At 51.9% G+C, this 13796-nt stretch overlaps 1 protein-coding gene across 3 annotated transcripts in view; it reads left to right on the plus strand.

The window, feature by feature from the left end:
* The window catches only part of TSPAN18 (tetraspanin 18), a 180834-nt gene that overhangs the window by 107081 nt on the left and 59957 nt on the right, over nucleotides 1–13796 (plus strand). For 2 of the 3 annotated variants that reach the window (XM_068554706.1, XM_068554707.1), the window contains exon 1: nucleotides 12949–13031. The gene's annotated coding sequence lies outside the window, so the exon portion shown is untranslated. Of the gene's footprint in view, nucleotides 1–12889; nucleotides 13032–13796 lie in introns of those variants that run through there. The other variant, XM_068554708.1, reaches the window with a different exon arrangement.

Below are 13796 nucleotides of genomic sequence, written 5' to 3' on the forward strand. Positions count from 1 at the left end.
AACAGAGGCAAAGGCCAGAGATGGGAAAGCACAGGACAGGCAGCCGAGGATGGTGGCCAAGGGCATGCCCTGCCGTCAGCAAGACCCAAGTGTGAACCTGGGCTCCCCCACTTACCTGCTCTTTGACCTTCAGTGCATGACATCACCTCCCCCTCACCAGCCTCCCCCAGCTGTTTTAAAAAATTGAGGTGAAATTCACATGACAGAAAATTAACCATTTTAAAGTAACAATTCAGTGGCATTTAATACACAGTGTTGTGCAACCATCACTTCTATCTAGTTCCAGAACATTTTCTTCACCCCAAAAGAAAACCCCATACACATCAAGGCCCCCTCCCCACAGTGCCTGGCAACCACTAATTTGCTTTCTGTCTCTATGGGTTTACCTATTCCAGACATTTTATATAATTAGAATTATACTATATGTGGCCTTTTGTACCCGGCTTCTTTCCCTTAGCATAATGTTTTGGAGGTTTATCCATATTGTAGCATGTATCAGTACTTCATTCCTTTTTCTGAGTGAATAATATTTCATTGAAACCCTATATTGCGTTCATCTGTGTACTCATGTAAATATTGATGGACATTTGGGGTGTTTCCACCTTTTGGCTACTGTGAATAGTGCTGCTATGAGCAGTCGGATACAGGTGTCTGTTTAGTCCTGGCTTCGGTTATTTGGGGCATAGACCCAGGAGTAGAATTTCTGGGTCATATGGTTATTCTGTGTTGGACTTGTTGGGGAAGCATCGCCTTTTTGAACCTCAGTTTCTACATCTATAGAATGGGGATGCTAATGATAGCTTTCTCATACAGGGTAGATGAGACAAGGTTTTTGAGGATTAAATGAAGTCCAACGCCCAGGGTAGCGAGGGCTCAAGGTACCTTGGGAGAGGCCCTGTTACAGAGGGCTGAAGGTTTTGGGCGGGAAGGATGAGGGGGCAGGGGTCCTTGTGCCTGGCCGGGCTCGGCTCTGCCCCGAGCAGTGGGCTGTTGGAGGCCTTCTGCCTTTTACTCACCAAGGATGGGGCAGAGGGAGCAGGTGCTCTGGGAACCAGGCCCCCTTCCTGCCTTGGGATCCAAGGAGGCTCGCTTTCCCTGGCCCTGCTGTGCCGCCCTCACCCAGGGGGCTGGCTGTCGGATTCACCCCTGGAGGGTGGGCCACTGCCTGCCCCTCCCCCTCCCCTCCTTCTTTCAGAGCTTGCCATGGAGCTGTTCAGGCTTGGCAAGCAGCAGGGGTTCAGAAACCAAATTAACAGGTAAAAATTCCCATTCTCTGCCTGTTACCTGCCTGGCTGAACCGCATGATCTGTGACATAACAGGAACTGGGGGAGGGGGACCGGGGAGGAGCCAGGTCCGGGAGAATCATTTAAGAGCGAGAGACCCCCAGGCTTGTGATGTGGAAGAGTGGCACCAGGGAAGCAGTCTCCTGTGACCCACACTCCCTCTCCACTTTCAGAGTCGCCTCCCCCAGGCTGTGCACCCTGAGTCACAGGGCCCATGAGGTGGCAGAGGGGGACAGCGAGCTTTGCCCTGGGCATGACCCTAACCACGGGGCCTCCCTGCTCTCCATCTCTGCAGATGTGTTCAGGTCCCCTTTGTTAGTGGGAGGCAGGCCCTGGGGCCCAGCAATCAGGCAGAACTGAGGTCTAACCCAAGTGCAGCCACATAGGAGTTGCAAGTGACCTTGGGCAAACTATAATCCCTCTGAGCCTCAGCTCCATCTGTACAATTGGAGCTAACAAACCCTCTTGGCTGGGTTGTTGTTGGTATTCAGTGATATCAGGAGGGAAAGGGGGTTGCACAGCATGTCATAAGATTGGTGGTGGGGGGGGGTGTCAGTGGTCATGGTTGAAGGGACCGTGTCATGGTCAGTCGGTGTCTCAGGTTTGACTTCTGCTGGGCGTTGACTCTCGAGAAAGCAGGAACCGTGTCTGTCTCCTTTGTGTCCTAGGTCCGGCTCTCTGAAAGCAGAACCTAAGCGGGGATGGTTGTGCAAGTGAATTATTGAGGAAGGATTCTCGGGACCAGAGAAAGGAGCAGGGTGAGGCAGAGGAAGAAGCTAAGCAAGGACGGGGTTCAAGAGCACTCTAGCCTCAGCCGGATCCCGGGGGAGCTCTGGAAAGTGAATGACATTGCAGAGTTTGTGCCCAGTACCCTCTGTCGGGGACTACAGGCTATGCCTGGCGATGGGACAGGTGTGTAGCCTCCCAGGCATCTCTGCATGACGTGAATCCAAACAGCCAGGGCCAGCAGTCCCCCCCAGAGAAGGGGCAGGTGGAGACTTCTGCATCCAGCGCTGCTGCGTCGAGGGAGGGGTGCGCCCTCCAGGTGAGGACGCACACACCCTAATCCCTTACTCTGGAATTAGGAAGAAAACTCCTCCGGCTGTGGCACCTGACGGACTTAGGTGTGAAGCCCCTTTCTACCGCTTACTAGAATCATCCACCTCCCTGGGGTTCCGTTTAGAGACCCACCTCCCGTTTAGAGACCCACCTCCCACATAGGATCCAGAGGAGGACACATCAGATGCCATGGAGACAGCAGCTCCACCGTAGCCCCTGAGCACCTTTTGGGTGGGTGGAGTCAGTCTTTCTGTTCTCACCGTCTGCATGGAGACCATCCCAGGACGGGTGTCTCCTGCCTGGCCTGGCCTGGCCCGTGAGAGCTCCTTCCCTCCTACAGACGGGAGGTGGACTAGTGATCTCTAATAACCCCTGTCCCCAGGGCCAGGAATGAGAAACACAGCCGGAGCCTTCAGCGTCGGGGTCAGCCAAGGCCTGGGATTTCCCCAGAGGTGTTTGTCCCCAAATGATTGATTTATTCTCACTGTTATTTAGCAAGTGATACATGGATACATTCCCCTTATTCAAATAAAGGACACATTTCAGGGAAGGTTAGAAGCCCTAATGCCAGGGTCCTTTCCCCACGTCTCTGAGGAGTCCCCACGGTTTGTCCAGAAAACTGATGTTAAGTCCACAGCCATGTTTGCATGTGGCCCAGGTGTGGTCAGGAAAGCCCCCCTTCTGGGCGGGGCTGCCAGGGGTCTGGGAGGGACCCACAGAGCAGTGAGGGAGCTGCGGCTGGGGTTTCCCCCAGATGTAGATGGAGCTGTAATTGTAATACTAATAATAGCTTCCACTTACTGAGGCCTACTCCACCCAGACACCATGCTGGGCAATCTCCTTGTGTCTTCTTTTTTTTTCAAGATGGAAGTCAGCATTTTTTTTTTTTTAAGATTTAATTCTTGTTAATTAATTAATTATTTATTTATTTATTTATGGCTGTGTTGGGTCTTCGTTTCTGTGCGAGGGCTTTCTCTAGTTATGGCAAGCGGGGGCCACTCTTCATCGCGGTGCGCGGGCCTCTCACTATCGCGGCCTCTCTTGTTGCGGAGCACAGGCTCCAGACGCGCAGGCTCAGTAATTGTGGCTCATGGGCCCAGTTGCTCCGTGGCATGTGGGATCTTCCCAGACCAGGGCTCGAACCCGTGTGCCCTGCATTGGCAGGCAGATTCTCAACAACTGCGCCACCAGGGAAGCCCTCCTTGTGTCTTCTTGTTTAACTTTATGAACGAGAAGTGTCATGTCCCCGTTTTACAGGTGAGGAAACTGAGGCTTAGAGGGGTTCACATAAGGTGTCCAATAGCATAATGAATGGTGGGCCCAGCATTTGAATTCAGCCTCAGTCACCGATGAGGCTGCAGGAGCCCCTGATTCTTGTTTCCGTCGGAACCGGCCTGGCTTTCTCCCAGGTACAGGGCATGTCATCCCGGGGACTCAGGCCCTTCAGATTCTTCCTCACCTCACTTTTGCCCGTCTGCGGGGACTTATCCCCCTTCCTTTCACTTGAGCATGGAAAATCATTGAATACCTCGCCTCATTTTGTAGAGGAGAAAGTAGAAGCCCAGAGAGGGCACATGACCTAAACGGGGCACACAGCAAAGCTGTCCCAGAGCTGTGACTAGAATGAAGGTTTCTGCCTAGTGGTCAGCATTCTTGATCTTTTGACCTTATTGCTTTAAGCCAACACCAGACTTTGCTGTGGGTGTGAGTGTGTGTGGGGTTGAGTGTGTGTGTGAAGAGCCACAATGTGTCGGGAAGGGGGCACAGGAGGCCCATGGGGAGAGGAAGGAAACATCTCTGCTGGGCCACTTTCATCATATACAGCTGAGCACGGGCCAGCAGAGCCTGGCTGGCTCTGAGTAAAAACAACTGCATCCTGGCTTTGTGTGCCCCTCTCTACATCTACCTGGAGAGTCACGCTTCCTGTTTGTCATCTGGGTTAGTACTGCATCCGCGGAGGTTGGTGGCCAGAGCACTTGCCCTGTGGCTGAGCAGGGAGCCTTATGTAAATTCTTATTTCTCGGGCAAGAGAAATAGATCCAATGTCCCCCGGAAAAGTTCCCATCAGCCTCCTGGGAGGGGGCTTCAGAGGTCCAAAGACCAAGGCTTGAACTTCAGACGAAGAAGGAAAACCCTGGACCTGAAGTGGCCCCCGTCAGCCCCTCCATGAATTTCCTTGGGCTCCCCACTAGCCCAGGCTCTGTCTCAGCGCCCGTGACCCACCGGCTCCATCTCCTCTCCCGTTTCACGCCTCCGCCAGAGCACAGCCTGCTTGCTGCCCCCTCCACCTGGCGTGCAAGTTGAGGCCCTTGAGCCAGTGCCTTGGCCGTGCCCTCTGCTTGGAAAGCCTTTCCTCCCCTTCGCCTTCTCCTTGGATTTGAGCCTGCGCATCTAGGAGCTCTCCCGCATCTTCAGCGGTGCTGCCGTCCATTCATCTAGTGTCCAGTGGCCGGCAAGTTGAGGCTTTGGGGGTACAGCAGTGAGTGGTTTAGAACATTCCCCAGCCTCTGCCCTCTTCCAGCTACTTGTGAACAGCACCTTCCACTTGGCCTCACTGCAAAGACAGGGAGTCCCTCCGGCCTCCCACGGCGCCTAACACAGAGATTTATACAGTACGCACTCAATGAGCGTTTGCTGAATGAAGAAACGAATGAGAAAAATCACTTCCCTAACTTCCATTTTAATGTTCTGCAGGGCCTTCTCCACCCGTTGGTCTAGTACTATATGCCATGTTCTGCTTCAGGCATTGAGTTTCTATGTTCCCAGGGTTTATTAATTCTTATTATTAATAATAATAAAAGAGCTAACTTTGGTCTGGCTCTTCCTGTGTGCCAGATGCTGATCAAAGTGTGCGTTACCTCCTCACAAGAACACTATCGGTAGGAGCTATGATTAGCCCCATTTTACAACTAAGAACCAAGGCTCAGAGAAGTTCAGGAATTTTCCCAAAGCCACACAGCTAGTCAGAGGTGAGAGGTTTCTAACACCAGCGGTCTGACTCCAGAGCCCAGTGTTTTACGTTTATCAAGTAAATGAATGACTCATACTGCTTGATATTTTTGTAACTGAAGGAGTTAAGTCACACAAGTAGCTACATTGGCCCTACTTGTACAAACGAAAGTGTGCACACCATGTACACATGCACACACAAGCACCCTCCCCCTTGGCTCTCTCCGTGTGCCATCTGTGCTGGAGTTTGTCACCGTGTCCCTTACACTCATCTCTCGAGCAGACCACACACTGGCCCCTGCATCTGAGGGTCCTTATATAGTCTCTTTGCTCAGCTGGACCTGTGGTTTCTGTGCCCTAAAAGATGGATTGTTCTTAAATGCAGCCGGTTTGGGGAAGATTTTTGTGGAGGGAGAGGGAAGGGAAAAAGTGGAGGGGAAATGAACAGTGAGGGATAAACCCCAAGTTCCAGGCTAAACCTTGAGGCCAGGTTCATAAAATGCTCTGGGACATCCCAGCTTGGTGGGTGTGGATGCTTCTCAAATCTAGCAAGACATTCATTCATTCATTCATTCATCATCAAAAGCTTAGGTGCTCACGCACTTAAGAAATGAAGGTGGAATTTGGGGCATTAGTGATCTTCCAGCGGAGGCAGGTGGACCTTGCTGCATAGGCAATGGTGAGCTACAGAAGGTTGTTGAGCGGGATAGTGGCATAGTCCAAGCTCTGCTCCTTGAAGATCTGGCTCCCCACCCAGTGGAGGATGGAATTGGGGGTGGGGAGCAGCAGGGAGATTGTGAGGAGGCTAATGGCTGTGGGGCAGGTGAGGGAGGATGAAGGCTCGGATTAGGGAAGTGGAGCCCATGGAGGTGGCAGGTAGAGGGGAGGGGGCAATGTAAGGAGATGTTTCCAGGTAGATGGGACCGAGCTCTCTATCTGAGGGGTAGAGAGTGGAATCCAAACACCTGAACATTTGGGAGACTCTGTGATTAGGAGGATTCCTGGAGGGGCCGTTTCTGGGTAAATAATAGCAGTGATAGTTATAATAGGTATTACTGGAATCTGACTCTGTGCCAGGCACTGGCTAAGTGTTTTACGCGTTCTATCATATTAAATACTCACAAGAAACCCCTGAGGTAATTACTGTTCTCGTCTCCATCTTGCACCTGGGGAAACTGAGGCACGGTTAACTTGACAGAGATGACACAGCCAGGAACTGATAGAGCTGGGATTCAACTCCAGGCAGCTGCCTGCAGACCGTCCCCAGGTAACCCCTGCCTGCCACTGCCTCTCCATCCGCAGGCGGGCCGGAGGCCGGCTTCATTTCTGGAAAGGACATGCATTTCCAAGCTGGAGAGCTGAGAGGAGAGGACTGGGGGCGATTTAGGGTCACATGAAAAGCGGTGAGAGGGCAGAAGTGGCACCTCGGGGAGGAGGCCGGCAGCCCGCCTGGGCTCCCCGTTCTGTGTGGTGGGGACATCAGCCCAGAAGATTAATGAGAGGGCAGGGGAGGGAGAAAAGGAAGGAAAGGAAAGAAGAAAAATTGCTGCCCATTATACCTGTCCTTTGGCAAGCCCGGGTAATTAGCAAACCCTCGGCACTAAAATATTTCGTTTCGGTGTAATTGCAAAGTAATTATGTGGTATGGGTTGTGTATTAATCGTGTTGATTAATAACACTCAGGTAGTAATTAAACATCTGCTTCATAATCGACTGTAGGCTGAAGCTTAACATACACGCATGCGTGCCTGTGCCACATGCAAAGCTCCGTCGTCTGTGTGTGTGTGTGTGTGTGTGTGTGTGTGAGAGAGAGAGAGAGAGAGAGAGAGAGAGAGAGAGAGAGGGAGAGAGAGAGGGAGAGAGATAGAGAGCACGAGCCTGGCTGAGTTAAGAGACCCCTCCCTTCCCCACTGTACAATGAGCCCTTTGTGCCTCCAGCCCCACCTGGAACACAGGGAGGAACTGACATGGGCCTGGGCTCTGCCAGCCTGCAGCCCATCTCAGAACAGAACCCAACTCTCCCAGTGTGTCTCTTTCCTGGCTGAGCTGCCTGGCAAGCAGGTTGTGTACAGGGGCTCAAGGGTTCCACACACAGCAATGTGCTAGAGTGTCTTAGAACTCACTTTGCTATCATCAGTATTAGACTGCTGGGCTTTGAGGGTCCTTTCTTGGACAGATTACTTTTCCCCAGAGCGGGGAGAAAGTTCTTATTATAGGAATCACCCGGGCTAAGGCCCAGGGAACATCCCTGCACATCTCTTAGGGCTGAATTTAATGATCTGATCACAGATGCTGCAGGGACCAGAGCAGGATGCCGACCTGGGTGCCTGGAGCTCAGGTTCTAGCTTGGATCCTACCCTTACTTGCTGTGTGATCTTGGGCAAGTAGCTCTCCTTCTCTGTCCCTTGGGTTCCAGGTCTATAAAACAAAGAAAACTGAGCTTAAGGCCTCAGTCTCCAAGGGCCTTTCCAGATCTGCTGTACTCAGGTTCTAATTTGGTTTGTACTAATTAGGAATCAGAGACAATTTAAATTCAATACATATGATCCTTAGTGAGTAAACAATTGGAAATAATTCCTTTCTTTATGACTTCTCAAAGGCTCATTCATGAGCAATGAGAACCCAAGCTAAAATCAATAGTTTTTATTTTCAGACAGAGAAATTGCAGATTCTTTGAGCTGCTGGGCATAGCAATTCATTCTTGTATTTTAAAATTTTATGTTTATGTTTATGGACTGCCATTAGGTAATATGGATCCGTCCTGAAGGTTGATTTTTTAAATTAACTTAACTCATTTTACTTATTAGTTCCCATTTATAGCTTGGGTTTAATAAGCACACGGCGCAGAAGTCATAAAACAGCCCTTTTCTTTAGCAATATTTTAAAATCAAGACTCTTCTCTGAGTCATCCCACGTTTATTTGCTCATAATTTGCTTCTCCTATGATTTGAGGCCCAGCACTGCCAATTCCAGCCACTCATTTGACTTTGAATTTCAGTGTCCTCACTTGTAATAGGGGAAGGTCACCACTAATTAATAAAAGCAACAAATGCTTACATTGCAGGAAGCAAGCATCCAACAATCACTTACAACCTTCAGAGTGCTTCTCGTATATTATCTGGTTGAATCTCACATCTCTTTGAAGCGGTTTTATTTTTTTCACTTTATAGGGGAGGAAACTGAGGCCCAGAGAGGTAAACTGACATGCCTGAGAGCACACGGTGACAGTGGCAGAGCCGGGATGCAAATCCACCTTGTCTAAATTCAGTCCTCATCTTTCCCCCCACGTCTGCGTCCCCTCCCCACAACCTGCCGGTTTCAGTATCCCCCCTACCTTCCCCACCCCTCCAGCATCCCTTTATCCACCCCCACCATCAGGCCCTGCCCATCCTCCTTCCATCCTCTCACCATCTGTTTCCACTTGCCTGGGCTCCTTGCTGCTTTTCAACCACCAGAAGCACACCTCTGCTCTATGACCTTCAGTGGCTCCCCTTTTTCTATGGATAGAGTTCACCATCCTCGGCCCAGCATTCAAGGACCTTAATCATCCAGCCCCTTCCTATTTCATTTCCCATGCTACCCCTACAGGCAGCCTTGCCTCCTGGTCCTGAATACTCACCTCACACTTGGGCACCTCTGTGCCTTTGCTCACCCTGGTCCCTTTGCTCACAGCGCCCTCCTCTCATCCCCATACATTCAAATCTGCCTCCTCCTCCAGGAAGCCTTCCCTGGGGCCCAAGCAGGAAGGGGTCCTTCCCTCCTCTGAACTGAAAGCAATGTGATGAGCCCTCCTAAGTCACCTTGAACTATGGAGACAAGGGCATTGCCACTCTTCCCCATAACAGGAGCTCCTTTGACGGCATAGTTGGTGCCTCTCTCATCCCTGGCACCCCTGGAGTCCCCAGTACACAGCAGGTATTCAATTAATGCTCACCAAATGAGGGAATGCTCCCGTTCCTTGAGGTCTCCAGGAAACAGAACTCCTTGTGTCTTCTCTGTGGCATTCAGGGCCAGCCCAATGCAAACTTGGGGAGAGCGTTTGTCCAAGTTCTATCGACTTCCAACGGCTCTGCCCCGCTCTGTTCCTGCATGCTTCCTTCTGTCTTCCTAGAATGATCACATACCTTCTTAGTCAGCGACTTGAACATGAAACCATGAAACCTCTCTCCTCCCATCAAAACTTACCTGTCTTGGGCCCTATTTACTCAGCTTACTGCTACATGAATGGCCTTCTGGTTTCTGGCAAATGAAATCCAGCTGTGATGTTAATGGCGAATCATGGTGAAGAAAAGTAGACACGGAGGGGCTGAGCACCACTCCGTATCTGAGCCTGAGGACCCTCTGCTTTATAGATGCGGAAACTGAGGCCCAGGGGAGCGGTGAGGGGGACTTAACGTAAAGGCGTTGGCTGGATTCCTAGTCATGGCTCTCTAGGGAACGCTACTAATTCCTGGGTTATCTTGGCCACTGGGATTCGAACTACAGCCCTGTCTGTGGGCACGGCACTTTATAGAATGCACGCCTTTTCCCTTAGGTAGTCATCTTAGCAGCTCTGTGAGGGTTCACTGCGGCTCAGAGAGGCCGGTTGCATGCCCTGATCACACAGCCAGTGGCTAGTGGCTGGAGTACAGGTCTGGCTGGTCCCCAGGGGGTGCAAGGTGCACTCACTTGCTGGCTTCCCTGCCCACTGGCAGCAGCCCCGGGTATATACCAGGCTCGATCTACGGGATCTGTTCCCGGCTGGGACAGGCATCCCGAGGGACCACGGAGGAGACTGAGCCGAGGAACAGGCCGAGGGCAGGATGTGCTGCTCTCCTGGGCAGCAGTCAGGGGAGTGTGGGATCCGGAGACAAGTGATGCAGGCCAGGCCCACACAGCAGGACCCGTGAGCACAGGCCCAGCTCACAGCCCACAGAGCAGGGCTGCCTGGGCCACCATGGGATGGCCAGGGCCTTCTGCCTGCCCACTCCCCTGCCCCATTGGCCACTTGGCCACATCCTCCCCATTCGGCATTTCTGGGCCCGGACTCAGGGCAGCAGCTTCATTCAGCAGTGAGCCACCCACAGTTACAATGTACACGCGTTCACACACAAAACTCTCCCACCCCTCCCACGCAGACGTGGGCGTTGCCCACCCTCGCATATCATGTGAGCTCGTTTGCATGCGTTTATGACACACACGCTCCTGAATTTCTCTCGTGCTCCTTCTGTCTTAAACAGTCTAGACAGTGGCACCCCACAGCAATCAAGAACTTCTGCTCTTAAATCAACTACGGGGTTCAAATCCAATCGGTGCTGTTTAACAACCATATGTCTGCTCATTACTTAACCTCTCTGAGCCTCAGTTTCTCATCAGTAAAATGGGAATGCTGGCAGTGTTAGGATTAAATGGGAAAATGCGTGGAAAGCACTGACCACAGGACTCTTCCATCTCATTTCCCAGCTGCCTGTCGGGCAGCCTTGGCTCCAGGTCCCCCCCCAACTTGGTATCTCCATGCCTTTGCTCACCCAGGCCCCCTGCCCACAGCGCCCTGCTCTTGTCTCCACACACACACATCTGGCCCCTCCTCCAGGAAGCCTTAACGTGCCTGCGGGTGTCATCAGTGCTGGTGCCATAAGGACATTGGAAGAGGAGGAGCTTTACATTGGCATCTCTGCCTGTGAGTTGGGGGATTTAGAGCTGACTCGGAGGCGTTGTCGGGACTGATGCTGTGTCCGGCGCCCCCTTTCACAGAGGAAGAAACTAAGGCCCCACGAAGGGGAGGTTGTGCCTGAGTGCTCATAGCAAGTTAGTGCCGTGTTGGGGCTGGAACCCAGAATGCCTGCCTGCGGATCCGTGGGGTTCAATGCTGCCACCTCCTCCTAGGAGACGAAACCCCCCCCCCCACTGCCATGTTAACTGAGGGGGTGGTCTGCTTGTCTCAGCAGGTTTGAGGGAGCGTGGGCGGGGGTGGAAATGAAAGGTGGAAGCTGGGGGTCCCCCTGATGAGCTTCTTCATCAGCTGTATGTGTGAAGAGGAGGCCCAGAGAGGCTGAGACACATCTATCATCCGGACAGGGGCTGAAGCAGGGACCGCAGGCAGCCATGGTGAGCCCAGGAGAAAGGCACAGCTCCATAGCATGCTGCTAGAAGAACGGTCTCCATTGTCACCTCTTTCCTACAGCCATTTACTTATTTCTTCATCATACCCTTATTGGGAAAAGCCGAGAACGCCACGCCTCCCGGGGAATTCGCCCCCCACCTTCCACCCCTCCCCAGTTCTCATGCACTGGCTGCCGTCTGGTGACATTAGCTCACCAGCTTGCAGAGTGCTAATGACATTTTTATTTTGCTGGCTGGTGAAATGTGGGCTGGGGTGTGGGGAGCCCGTGGGCAGGTGGGGAGTTGCGGCTGCGGGGAGAGGTAGGTACGCTGGGCTGGGGACCCACGCTGGTCCGTGAAGGCAGAGACGGGGATGGACAGTGGGAGCAGCGGGAATGAGTCACTGGTGGCATTGAGAGAGTTTTGTCTAAAGACTTGCCAAGGGCACAAAGCAACTCCCCGTGCGGTGCTCCGGCTCCCTCTGCAGCACTCACAATACCCTCCCTTGTGTCCCCTCCCTAACATTTACTGAGCGATTGCTGTGAGCCAAATGCTCTGCTGGGGCTTCACAGACTTAGGAGTGTCATTTTCACTCCCTGCAATCCTCAAAGAGAGATGCTATTAGTATCCCTGTTTTAGAGAGGAGGAGACTGATGCTCTGAGAGGACCCCTGACTTCCCCAGGGTCTCCCACTCCTGGAAAGAGTTTGCCCCAACAAGTGACCGAGGTCCACCTGCCTCCAAGCCCATGCTCCCGGCCACCGTGGGCACCGCCTCCCATACCTTGTCTGGGCTTGGACAAAGTCAGGAAACGATTCTCCATTCTGGCCTGTGACCAGCATTCACCTGTCAGGCAGGCAGCAGACCCTGTGCCCGGGTTGCTCCAGGGGTGCAAGTCTGTCAACGACAAAGGAGGGTGTGGCCCGGGAGAGAGCACCTGGCCGTGATGAGTCAGGAGGGACCTGGGGTTTAGGCCTCACTCTGACACCAACTTGCTCTGTGACTTGGGGCGAGTCACTGCCCCTCTCTGGGTGTCGGTCTCCTCACTGATAAAATGAGGCCATTGGTCTGGTTGGATGGGGCATCCCGGGAATGCATTTTCACACGAGGAAGAATCTCTCCACCAATGCGCGTGAACTCTCAGAGTTTCCTCCCACTCAGACATATACAATTATGTTTCACATCAAACAAATCGGGAAACATTTGTCAAGCCTCCCGCTCTGCAAAGGGCACCATGCTAGACACAGTGGGCATGACACTTGGCGTATTTTTATTCAGGACATACACACACAGGCATATACATATCTTGGAACTTTTTGCAGGCAAGTTCGGCTGGGACCTAGATGATGGCTCCCCAGTCCTGATGCCCAAGCCCAGGCTCCTTCCGGCTGCCCCTTCACACTCTCTCCTCAGGGTCCGGAGCACATTTCAAAAAAAAAAAAAGAGACCTCGGGCAGTGTAGAGCGATGGCATCCCCCCCACGAGGCAGTCACGGCTGGTTCTGCTTGTCTTGACAGGTGGACATCTCCTGGACGGCCCCGAGCTTGCAGGGAGCAGACCTTCCGACCCCATCATCCAAGCTACGTGAACCCTTTGAATTTGAACTTCTAAAAACGTGGGCACAATCTTTTTCCGGACTTCTCGACGCAGGCTACCCAGGTAAGGGAGCTTAGGCTGTTCAGCACAGGGTTTTATGCTGCTTTTGCTGTTTTTGTTGTTGCTAATAGCAGCCATCAGAGGACACCCTCTCATTCTTTATCACCCTGTCCTGTTCTATTTCCTTCATTAGCAGGAGAACCCAGTGGTTAAGGCTTTAAAGTCCAACAGACGTGGGTTCAAATCCTGAACCTCCAATTACTAGCCGTGTGACCTTGGGCAGGTTTCTCAACCTTTCAGTGACTCTGCTTCCTCCCCAGTCAAATGAGGAAGCAACAGCACCCGCCTCTTGGGTTTGTGGTGAAGATAAAATGAGGTAATATATGATAAGCGCTTAGAACAGGACACGTAGTAAGCTCAGAGTGCAGTAAGCATTAGCTGTTACTAATAGTATTCCTGTACTCATGACAATCCGTAGTTAATTCATCCTCACATTGATAGGCTGCCTCCTGTTCCAGAATGGGGACTGCAGAGGACAGGAGTTTGTTTTGTTCTTAGTTGAACCCCCAGATCCCAGCAGAGTAAACTGGCTATTATTTGCTGAATGAATGAATGAGTGAGTGAAGCTGTTTTACCTATATTATGCAGAATCCTCAGGACAATCCCTTGAAAGTCCTTGCATTTGTTAGGATAATTATTTGGTTGCATGTGAACAAAAATGCAAAATAAAAAAGAGGTTGATTTTTCTCTAAGGAAAATTCTGAGCTAAGGGGATTCTTTGATACAAAAACATTAGGGGCCTAAGTTCCTTTTGTCCGGAGGCTCTAA

This window comes from Eschrichtius robustus, chromosome 11 (assembly GCF_028021215.1).
Source record: "Eschrichtius robustus isolate mEscRob2 chromosome 11, mEscRob2.pri, whole genome shotgun sequence".
Taxonomy (NCBI): Eukaryota; Metazoa; Chordata; class Mammalia; order Artiodactyla; family Eschrichtiidae; genus Eschrichtius; species Eschrichtius robustus.